The 12,500-nt window shown below is 34.8% G+C and overlaps 1 protein-coding gene across 10 annotated transcripts in view; it reads right to left on the minus strand.

Annotated features, from left to right (window-relative positions):
- LOC124957032 overlaps positions 1 to 12,500 on the minus strand; it is a 271,790-nt gene that overhangs the window by 114,552 nt on the left and 144,738 nt on the right. The window contains exon 1 of one of the 10 annotated variants that reach the window (XM_047513627.1): positions 10,597 to 10,618. The exons of the other annotated variants lie outside the window; for them this stretch is intronic. The gene's annotated coding sequence lies outside the window, so the exon portion shown is untranslated. Of the gene's footprint in view, positions 1 to 10,596; positions 10,619 to 12,500 lie in introns of those variants that run through there. 10 annotated transcript variants of the gene reach the window in all.

Genomic DNA, 12,500 nt, shown 5'->3' on the forward strand with positions numbered 1-12,500 from the left:
TTTTTTTTTTTTTTTTTTTTTTTTTTTTTTTTTTTAAATAATCAATCCCCCGTACATATGTATGTATATATGTATATATATATATATATATGTAGCTCCGCATTATACGGCCGGTAGAGCGCTTAATTGGATGTCGTTTCGATGCTTCGCACAAAGAAGAGAATTTTTCCGAGTCGTCTCGCGAGAGGGGAAGAGAGAGAGAGAGAGAGAGAGAGAAAGAGAGTTACACGTTATGTAATTCATTTAAAGAAATTCTAAATTGTTCGCATTTGGACGAACGTTTTATAACCCGAGTATAATTTTCTCTTGAAAAAAGTTCGAACCGAGAGAAATCAATGAAGTGTGGGTACGATTTTCGATTGCTGCTCGTTCGTTTCAATGAACATTTTTTTCACTACTTATAAGAGGATCTTTTGGTCAACGAATACTCGAGCAACCCGCAGTTTTTCTTTTTTTCTTTTTTTTTTCTTTTTTTTTTTATTGGAAAAAAACTTTCTTCTCGCGTTCCATTTTATTAAAAAAAAAAAAAAAAAAAAAACAAAAAAAGAAATCGAAAAAAAGAAATCGAAAAAAAGAAAATCCAAATTACTATCTTTTAATGACTGCAAGGAAAAAGAAAAAAAAGAAAAAAAAGAAAAGAAAAAAGGAAACAGCTTTTAACGTTTTATTAAATCGATCCTGTAAGACATGGAATCGTTCAAATAGAAACACTTAAATTTTGTTCAGTCAAAGATATGATATATATATCTTACTGGAAACATAATTCTTTCGTTAAAAGGAGAAAAGAAAAAAAAAAAAGAAAAAGAAAAAAGGAAAAGAAAAAACAGACAAGATATAGAAGCGTACTATGTTATTCGTGAGAAAATGATAGATAGATAGATAGATAGACAGATAGACAGATAGAGAGAGAGAGAAAGAGAGAGAGAGAGAGACGATGACGACGACGACAAACGATCGACAGCTTATTTCTCATAGTATAGGATATGATTTTTCGGGATCCAATCAAATTCGTTTAAATTAATGCCTCTCCATCCACGATATTTTCCCATTGCCATGCCATCTTGTACAGAAAAATTTCGAACGAGTCGGTCAACAAAAAAAAAAGGAAAAAAAAAAAAAAAAAAAAAAAAAAGAGAAAAAAAAAAAAACAAAACCAACCCGCGCGACCTGCAAAATTGGAAGTGAAACAACGATCTTTTTCGAATTAGATTTCCTGCTAGTTTCGATTCGGCGGCAGCTAATTTTGACGCGACACCCAATATTTACCTGTCAACCGGCTTGTATTGTGTGTGCGTGCGTGTCGATATTTACGAGCAGTAACCTTTTAATGTGCCGTTGCATCGATGAACGTTTAACTAAGAATGACAGACGCATCGCTTTCGATAATTCTATCCTTTCAATCGATCTGATAAATAATACTTTTGCCATGTGTAAAACGTATTAAATTGTATCATCTCTCTGTCTCTCTCTCTCCCCCCCCCTCTCTCTCTCTCTCTCTCTCTCTTTCTTTTTCATTTTTTTTATATTCGCTTGGTGCATCGAATTTACAGATTTTTCAAGGAAGAATAACCTTTTAAACGGTAAGATCCGATTGTTAATGAAATGAATTAGTGGGGAAACAATTTTGATTGAAAAATTGCATCGAAAATAAACACGAGATATAATAGATTTTTTTTTCTTTCTTTTTTTTTCTTAGCGGAGTTAAGAAGGAAGTCTCGTTAAATTTCAATGTGCGATTTTTGTCTAATTCCTCAAATTAAAATTTCAATCGAATCGGAACGATTCGTTCAACCTAATTCGACTTTCTATATATATATATATATATATATATATATATACGTATATTTTAAGCAAGAATCTATATCCGGACTTTTTGAACGCTATTACTTTGTAGAACAATATAAAAGCTCAGTTTTACTTAATTTTTGTTGCAGAATTTATTATAAAAAAATGTAAAATTTTCCTTCGTTATTTCCCAACCATTTTCTTTTTCTTTTTTTTTTTCTTCTTTTTTTTTTTTTTTATTATTTTATGCCCTTTTTTTTTTGACACTAGTTTTGAAAAAACACGTGATTCATGTGATTTTTTATTTCGTTCAATATACGAAATCGTTTGTTCCTTAAATTGTGTTTCATTATTCCGAAGAGATAATAGTCCGAAGAGTCGATGAATATGAAGAATGCGGTAAAGTCTTCCAATTTAGCTTTTGTATTTTCTCTCAAATCATTTTAATTGTGCAAGGGGGCGCAATATAATTCATGCGGCACCTAAATATCCATTCTATTTACCTTCCCGACGTAAGTTTTAAGTATTCTTGCACTTTGGACCAAGGTGTTTCAAGTCTCTTTGATAATTCTTCGATGATTAATCATGGATTTGATTCAAAAGAAGGATTTCAGAATATTATCATTGAAATTTCAAGATCGTCTGGATTTAGAGACATCTCTTATAAATCTTTAATGCCTGATTTAAATTTTCGATATCAATATACATATGTTAACACCTGATCATATGTTGCAACCTGATCATAAAGTTCATTAATTGTTTTACTAACCTTAATGGGATTAAAAACCTTCATTGTAAAATGTCTGACGTGAGCATTATTATTTCCTGTAAGTTCGAACATTTTATCTTTAACAATAAAATAAAGTTTATTGCACGAATAATAAAGTTAAACGATAGAACTACGAAAGAATAATAACTTACTATGATGCTTATTCCATCACTCCGTCTGGACACAAATTAAGTTCAAATGCCAGTACTTAGAATAATAGATTTCTTTTCGGTAACTCTAATATATATATATATATATATATATATATATATATATATATATATATATATATACACGATTTTTGTAAGGAACGATAGATATGGTTTCGTTTTTTGTATCTCAAAATACGTATCAAGAACGAAAGATAGAATTATACTACTATAGTTAGCAAGTTTTCATTCACAATGATATCGAGATAAATGACTCGAAAGATTTTCTTTTAATAGTATTGTATATTATATTTTATATCGCGATGGGTATGTCGACAACTCGATGTCATTTATATTATCGACTTTACGTTATTCGCATGGTTCTCCTTCTACACCTTTTTCTTTTCTAACGTTTCTTGATGTTCATCATACTCCCTCGCGATATCGATAAAGGAAGGTCTAATGTCGGGGCCATTCGCAAGAAGTTCAACGTCGAGGGTGACTCTCTCCCCCTCGAAGGGAAAAATGTGGTTGGTGTATTCTCTTTTTCTCTCTTTCTCGAGGCACCACCCACCCACCCATCCTACTGCCATTCCCGTTACTTTCAAGACTCGATACTTATTAAAACTTTTTCGAACGATACCACGGCGAAGTCACTCGGCCGAGACTTTCCCGTTGCTTCCTTTAATTTTTCGATCGTTTTACTTTCTTCGATTTCTATCGTATCCTTTTTGATCCTTTAATAAATGTCACAAAATTGCAACGAACGCTGGTTTAAGATAGGTATGGATTTTTATTTTCTATACGAAGTCCTTTAATTATTTTAACGACTTTATTTATTTAAAATCTTTTCCCACGAAGAAAGAACGAATGATATTTTATTATAAATAAATTAATTTAAACGTATACGTTTGGATTGATTTAATTATCGATAAAAAAATATTTATCAAAAGTATTCTTGAGTAACACCTGGTGGAACACAGTATAGTAATTCTTCGAATGGAAACTTGAAAGCTCTCTCTCTCTCTCTCTCTCTCTCTCTCTCTCTCTCTCTCTCTCTCTCTCTCTCTCTCTCTCTCTTTCTCTCGCGCGACGATGATCGAGAATAGAAGTTAAGTCTCTGCACGGGAAACTAAGAAGATTATCCCTAATTTATGTAAGGACCGAAACAAAAGGCGGCGCCGTATAATTTTCGGGCTCGGCTCGAGTCTACTCGGCTTGGCTCGACACGCCGACAGAGTCAGTCCATCGTTAGGAGTTTTGAAATCTCGTTAATTTTCATTTTCTCTTTCCTCTTTATCGCGACTTTGAGAACGTCCTTTTCGTACCAACGATGTCTGAATTTTAACGTTATAAAGATATCTTCGACGCGTCCTAATTATGAGAGTTTTTGATAGGCTAAAACGTTCATTCTTATCTATCTAGAATATTTTAATACGATTTAAAATAACCTAAGAGATAATTAATACAGGCGCATGATTAATCGTTTAAACAAAATGATTATAAACTTTACCAACGACTACGATAAGCTCTACCATATCGGTCTAATCTAAGAACAGTATATAACACTCCTCTCTCATAAATATATCAATTTGGAAAATTCTATAGAAATAAATTACATCCTTCAATTCGCTAATCACGCTTTCACGAAGATCTGTTTATCGTCGTAAAGGTCACTCGGCCGATTCAAACGAGACTATCATTCTTCGTGAGTGCACCGAACGTGTTTCCAAACACCGCATACGACGGCGTAATGGCAATGTAAATTTCCACCTACCTAACCCTTATTTGTTTTACCAACTACGTAGGTACAGCAAATTAGTAAACTGGAAATACACGACGTTCTAGCCTCGTTTTATCGATTGTATGTACATATGTATGTACGTATGTATGTATGTACACGTAAATACGTAAATATCTATTCGACTATGTATGTATATGTAATAGTGTGTTGTCTAGCTAAAACGTTAAATTAGATAAATTCGTATTGGGCCTTGGAGAAAAGGGTAGGCCGAGATGCAGCTCAGGTCCATCCCCTAATTACAGCCTTTCTCCGGTCAATAATTACCGGGAAGGACACACGAAGGAGAGGAGAAATCGAGTAGTCTCTACGGAGAGGAATGGAAGAGAAAAAAAAAGAAAAGAGAGAGGAAGAGGGAGAGACAGAGAAAGAGAGATAGAGAAAGCACGAATACGAATTCGATGAACAACCAATCCAAGCATCAGCATTCCAGCTCACGAACCATTTCCTTTCTTTCTTTCTTTATTTCTTTCCACGCTGGACTTCGCAGCACGTGAAGGGCATGGAGACGATTGTACGCATCTGCACAGTTTCGAAAAGCAGGAGAAGAGGAATAAGAAGAAGAAAGGAAAAAAAGAGAAACAAAAAACCTATGAAAAAAAAGGTAAAAAAGAAAAAAAAAAAAAGGGGGAAGAAAAAGAAACGTAAAAGAAGAAGGTAAAAGGAAAGATATTTTTCCCTACGTATATTTGCCTTCTTCATTAAAGTCCGATCGTGTATTCGTTCATCGATCTCGCTCTTGAAATTGTCTCTCTTTTTTTCATTTCGAAGAGGAAAAAAGAAAAAAAGAAAAAAAAAAGAAAAAAAAAAAAAAGAACAAAAGTATCATCGATCGATCGAGGCGCAAAGTCTTACATCGTATGTAAGAACTAATTCAAAGAAAAAAAAGAGTATGTCATTTTCTATTGTCTAACATTACTCTTCAAATGCACAAATCTCGACGACCATTAATATCGTTAATCTAATCCCAATTGTGCATTTCATTTATACAAAATAAATAATTTGAACTCTAAAACAAAATTATTGTATATACTTTGAAATCTCGAAAACAATAATCGGTAGGTTTAAAGGTATACATGTTCAATTTTGTCGTTATATATAAAAAAAAAAAAAAAAAAAAAAAAAAAAAAAAAACTCAAAAAAGAAAACAAAACAAAATTCACGAATCATGCAACGGGCGAATTATTTTAATCGAATTGAAAATTGGCCTAATGATGTTCTCTACACCATACAGATATAACTGGGATTAAATTCGACTAATTTCTAATGTCGCAAGGATATTAGCGATTCATTCGACTAACTTTTGTTTCATTTTTTTTTCAACTTCCGTTTGACGAGAATTATGTAGACGAGAACGTAACGTTATTGAGCATAATGAGTGGACGCGACGATTGGCTTCCACGGATTGGAAACGATAATCTCTCGATGCTTTGAATGCCCTCGTTATGTAGCAGTGGCGACGACGATCACGGCGATTCCTCTTAAATGCGAAATTTGGTTCCAATTGTACGATATGCGATTTCGAAGTCATCGACGGATTGTGGGCCAATAATATGCTTCCAGGAATATTATCAATCCGATTGAACTCGGTAGGCGGCGAGGTGTACAGGAGTTTCGATCCGCGCCTTGTCCGTCACGTTTCAACCATACTCAGGAGGGAGCATCAACCATGCATGCTTATCTCTTTTCCACGGATAATAATAGACACGTAAATCGATTTATACAACACGAAGCTTTTTCAAATGTTTAATGCTTTTTAGCTTGTGATTGCTATTATAATGGCTTTGGCATATTTTATGCTTTTCGAACGATAAAAAGGCCACTATCAGTGGCCATCGCGCAAATCATTTTTTTTTTTTTTCGAGCAATACACCATTATTTATTATTATTTTGTCCTTATAAAAAAAAAAAAGAAAAAAAAAAAAATTCACGAATCATACAACGGGCAAATTATTTTAATCAATTCAGTTCAAAGTTGTTCAAAGTTTGAATCCAATGGCAGTTCTACATTACACAGGTATAACTTCGAATTAAATTCGCATAATTTCTAACGTCGCGAGAATTTTTTCAATTCTTTATATGAAAATGTATAAATAAACTTTAACTTATTCATTTATAATTCCATTCCTATCTAATGTCATAATAAAAAATGTCATCCACAATTTACGCGCAGTCTGCGTAAAAACATGTCGTACAGAGATATAATACTGCGGAAAGTCCAGTCGTAGCTAAAAGATTAAAAAAAAAGAAAAAAATATCAGTAAGATGGAACGTTCTAATGCTAGTTTGTCGTATGTATGTATGTGTGTGTGTGTGTGTGTGTGTGTGTGTGTGTGTGTGTACGAGATACATTTAAATAAGGGACGGAAGGTTCTAGAGTTAGTTAGCTATGTGTGTATATGTGGATGAGATAATAAATCGACCGGTAGTTGAATAAAAAGATGGAAAATTTTAACGTTAGTTAATTATGTGTGTGTGTGTATGTGTGTGTGTGTGTCTGTGTGTGTGAGATAAATTGATCGACAGTCGAACAGAAGAGCATAATCCTTTATGAAGGATTGCATTTGTTTACAAAAGAGACAGAGAGAGAGAGAGAGAGAGAGAGAGAAGGGGAGGTTGAAATATTGGTAGCTTAAATGAAATGAAATTGCAGTGTAAGTGAGATAAATAACGAAATAACAAAAAGGTCAAAGAGTGATAAAAATTACCGAAGGTAGAATAAGGATGTTAAAGGTTACGAGATGTACGTGAAAAAAAAAAACAATACAGGATAGTCTTTAGTGGACCACACGAGGAATAACGATAAAAAGGTCCTAAGTGGACCAACTCTTGAATGGACCAATAGAAAGTAACGAGAAGAGCAACACAGAACAAAGAGTAAAAGCCTTGATTAAACCAAAAAATGAGTAAAGAGTTGTAATACCTTAATTATAATATCTTTATCAATAAAATCATTATTAATCCTAGTTGTGCATTTGTTGGTATGTAGGACACTCAAAGTATCAATTATGAGTACAATTTAAAACAAATAAATGTTAAATAACCATTATGCGCGATTATGTGCGGCATTTCTATAACAGATGCGATTAATCTGTCGACTAACTATTAATCCTATTAGCATACCTACTCTAACATCAAAAGATTGAAATTGTTTTAGTTACATAGGTGACATATATTCCCTCGTAACAAATCGATATCTATGAAAAAAATTACGCTAAGTAATTTTTCCCAGCTTTCAGATTAAACCTTGTTTGTACAGTTAAAGTGAATAGAAATATTCCAGACCAATTTTGAGCACGATTTAAAACAAGTAAATATTTGTAAATAGAATTTGTACCTTCATTTATCTATAGTTATCTGAGATATGTATCTTTATATGTCAATTGTCAGAATAATTCGTATTGTCTCGGTCGCTGAATTGTGATCGAGTAAAATTGAAATTTGTAAAATCTGAAATGTTTCACATCACGTATACGCAGTAAATTATTTTTGCATTAATTTTTGATTATTTATTATTGAAAATTTTTAATCCATTCATATTCCAAATAATGTGATTTTATATAAAAGTATGATAGAAATTATTTTCTAACTTTGTATCTCGTTCGTACACAAAATTAAATGCAATCAATGAGAATAAAAAAACCAGCATTTTCATTATACGATATTATAATGAAAATAAAGAATGAATCGAATAAGTTATCCCAAGAGAGTTAATTAATCTGTATCTTTCAGATGGGCTTATGAAAAATATTCTACATATAATGTACGTATTTTGTAGTCTACATTATTATTTTACAAAACAAAGATGTAATTTTTTAGGTACAACCTAATTGAATTTCTTACGTATTACGGGAAGAAAGTCTACGTCGTATGCAGCGATAGGGAGGATGAAGCTCTGGCATTAGTAGTTACCAAGAGAAAATCGCAGCACGAATTGGATGAATGGGAGAAGTGTAGTATAACCGACTCTGCACTTCGACTCGCCCACGTAATACATATATACATACATACATACATACATACATACATACATACATACATACATACATACATACATACATACATACATACATACATACATATATATATATGTATGTATGTATGTATGTATGTATATATATACATGATAATTCACTTATTGTTTCATAGAGTGAAACACTAATGAATCATACAAGTATAATTTAACTGTTCCAATTCAGAGAGTTAGTATGTTCTATGTTTCCCGGTCTATTTACCCTCTCTTTCTCTCTTCTTCACTCTTTCTCATTCTACCAGTCATTCTCTCGTCCCTCTTTTAACGTTCCTTAGCTGTCTACCTTATACCAAGATACCTTTTGCGAGTAAATTTCATTTCACATCCTTCCCCAACTACTCTGTTTGTGACGGCTCGTTTACATGTTATATCGTGATATACGCTAATTCTCGAGCTGCCAAGTCGTACTAAATTTGCGGACGCTTTACGCCATCATCGAGTAACTTCTAACGTAAGAACGTTCCACCCAGAAAGGTATTACCTTTGGGATGGATTACAAAACTCCAAGAATGACTCGAAACGAATTCGTCGAGAGAGAGAGAGAGAGAGAGAGAGAGAGAGAGGGAAAAAAGAGAGAAAAAATAAAATATAAATCGATTCGATTGGATCACAAGGAACGTGGGGAGGGTAATGGAAAGAAGAAAACAAGACGAAGGAACGGTGGGAAGGAACGAAAAATGGGTCGTCGTAATCATCGATCCTCGAGAGTTTGGAAATTCGAGAAACGTGCCTTCGTTTGACTTCCATTCCCCATAAATAATTCTATCGATATTCTTATAGATCAAGGTAATCGGCGTTAATCGTGCAAAATTGTCGAAAAGGATCCCACTGAGACGATCTGGGAAAGCAGCCACGACGATGGTAAAGGCTACGATGTGTTAGTGTAAATTCTTGCTAAGTGCAGAGTAAACAATTACGTAGTTTACGTGGTAGGCTAACTCTCACCCAGTACCCATCATTGAGGGAAGAGGGAGAGAGAGGGGAAAGGGGCAGAGAGAGAGAGAGAGAGAGAGAGAGAGAGAGAGAGAGAGAGAGAGAGAGACGTTTGGGTTAGAGCAAATGTGAAGTGAAGCGAAAGTTGTGCAAATGTTTACAGTGCAAGTGAACCGCTCGACGAGGGAACGAGAGACCTAGAGAGAGAGAGAGAGAGAGAGAAAGGGGGAGAAAGAGAGAGAGAGAGAGAGAATGTTAAGAAAGGGGAATGAAACAGATCGTGGAAAAGGACAAGGGTCAAATAATCTCTCCGAGTTATCCGATAAAGAACACGACAGATTTAACGAGATATTCTTGTATTACAGCAGTATTTCATGTTTTTTCTTTTTTCTTTTCCTTTTTTTTCTTTTTCTTCTTTTTTTTTTTGTGTTTTTTTTTTTTTTTGTTTTTTTTTTTTTACTCAACCTGGATCAGAAAGGAAAGAAAGAGAAAAGAAAGGATGAAAAAGATGCACACGTAGATGCAGTCATTATTTTTGATGTTTCTCGTATATATCTAATATCATGTTGGATTCGATGTAGAACCCTAAAAGAGGGAAAGGTTAAAGTTCGATCGGGTCGATGGTACTAGGAGGGATGATATCGCGGAAAGAGCAGCTATAACACGATAGTATATTCTGTGCACGAGCTCGTGAGTTAATCAAAATCGTCCGAGAGATTTGCATATTTTACCAACGCGAGTGAAGCTCGAATGAAGGAGCTGACGCTGTTCTTCGTGAGTGTCTGTGCTATGCGTATGTATGTGTATATATGTATGTATATATATATATATATATACATATACAAAGGATATAACATATATACAAAGGATAAGACAGCTAAGATGTACACAACTCCAAAATTAAGTGTTGGATGAAAAATCGTTTTATATCAAAGTCACATGCTTCCCCCTTGTAGATTACTTGTGTTTACTGGTTATTACTGAGCAAACAATGTTGCCTGGTGAAAAAATTTTTGACGATATTCAATTCCAACTTGAATTTAGAAGTTATGGAAAATGAGTAGATATTCTGGGTCGTTTACTTTGTACAACGTAACTCGTGTAGCAAATTACTAATCGGGCTCACCTTTATCGATTCGCTTCTTCCAGGTCGAAATAGATGGAGTCCTTTTAAACGAAAAGGAGAGAGAGAGAGAGAGAGAGAGAGAGGGAGGCAAAGAGAAAGGAAGAGTTAAGCGTCGATTCGTACACGACATTCGATTTCCTCTTCACCGATCAGCAACTCGTTTTACCCAAAAAAGTATACGCTATACTAAGAAGTTTCTTACTGAAATCAAGAAATCTTGTAAGGAAACCGCTCGCGAAGAAGTTTCGCCAACTTTTTGGATGGATATACTGTTCTCTCTCTCTCTCTCTCTTTCTCTCTATCTCTCTCTCTCTCTCTCTCGCGCGCGCTCTCTCTCTCTTTCTCGTTCGTTCACTCGCTTGCTCGCTCGCTCGCACAGACCCGTTCGCTACTTCGTCCGTCGAAACTTTTGAACAAGTGGGAGAAGTTTGACCTGTTTTTCAAGCCGTGAGTTAACTTCCGAGAAGGGGGTGAATTCGGTAAGTCAAAAGCGATACGTTTTAAACTTAAATTTTAAATAGATTTCGATTCTCTGATTCTTTTTTTATCATACGTACACTCCTTATCTTCCCCCACCCCACTCTCACTCTCTCTCTCTCTCTCTCTCTCTCTTTCTTGTTTTTATTCTATATTTAATTAAAACATTGATAGGGTTTGACCTGAAAAAAAAGAGGGGTAAGTAGGAAATATCTCTCTTGAAAAACGTAACAATTGCTTCGAGGTTAAAATGCTAAGTATCTTTCGTTCTTCCTCTCTCTCTCTCTCTCTCTCTCTCTCTCCTCTCTCTCTCTCTCTCTCTCTCTCTATCTCGAATGAGATCGCGCGCGCATATACACAGAGTGTAAGTACGGAGAAAAAGAAGAGAAAAAAAGAAAGAGAGAGAGAGAGAGAGAGAGAGAGAGAGAGAAAGAGAAAAAGAGAGAGAGAAAGAAAGAGAGAGTGAAAGAGAAAAAGAGAGAGAGAATAAGGATGGAAAACGAATTTTCTATTTTCCACGTTCCTTTCTCGAGCATTGTTGGAGTAAACCGCGCAAAACAATGAATTTCAAAGTGCCCCGGCACGATTTAGTAATCCACTACGTCGCAAGAGAGAAAGAAAGAGAGAGAGAGAGAGAGAGAGAGAGAGAGATAAAGAGAGAGAGAGAGAGAGAGAGAGAGAGAGAGAGAGAAAGTCCGGATGCGAAACGAATCAAGATTCAGTGTGGCGCACGAAATGCGTTGGCGATCACTTTACGAGCCGACGTGATTGCAATCATCCTCTTTCTCTTTCTTTCTCTCTATTTCTCGGGCACGACTACTTGGGAATCCTACTGCGGACTTTTAATAATTCAACCGAAATCAGAAATACACGCAGCCTGCTCCGTATTGGTTAGGGCGAAAAAAAAAAAAAAAAAAAAAAAAAAAAAAGGAAACAAAAATTGGGCCTTAAGCGCGTCGCACGCGTGGTTAGAATAGAATCGATAAAGGATATGAGAGAGATAGGAAAAGAGGAAAAGAGAGAGAGAGAGAGAGAGAGAGAGAGAGAGAGAGAGAGGGTGGGAGGGAGGGGACAGGGTGATCGATTCGAATAATCCGAGGCACGTGCTCGCTTTGAATTTATTATTAGGTATGAAACTTTTGCGAGAGAGAAACCATTCATTTTCTCGTCTTTCCCGATCAGATCAGATCAGATCCGATCCGACCCTATCCGATCCGATCCGAGGCACTTATCATTCGAGTAAACGAAAAAAAAAAAAAAAAAAGAAAAAAGAAAAAAAATAACTACAAGAAATTAATACCGATGAAGTTCATGGAAACTTAATATTACAATTAATCTCCTACAGCATCTAAATTGCTCCTTAAATTTAATTAATATCGTAATAAATATAAATAGAAAATATCAAAAGTCTAATTGAAATTGTAATG

Source organism: Vespa velutina, chromosome 24 (genome assembly GCF_912470025.1).
Source record: "Vespa velutina chromosome 24, iVesVel2.1, whole genome shotgun sequence".
NCBI lineage: Eukaryota > Metazoa > Arthropoda > Insecta > Hymenoptera > Vespidae > Vespa > Vespa velutina.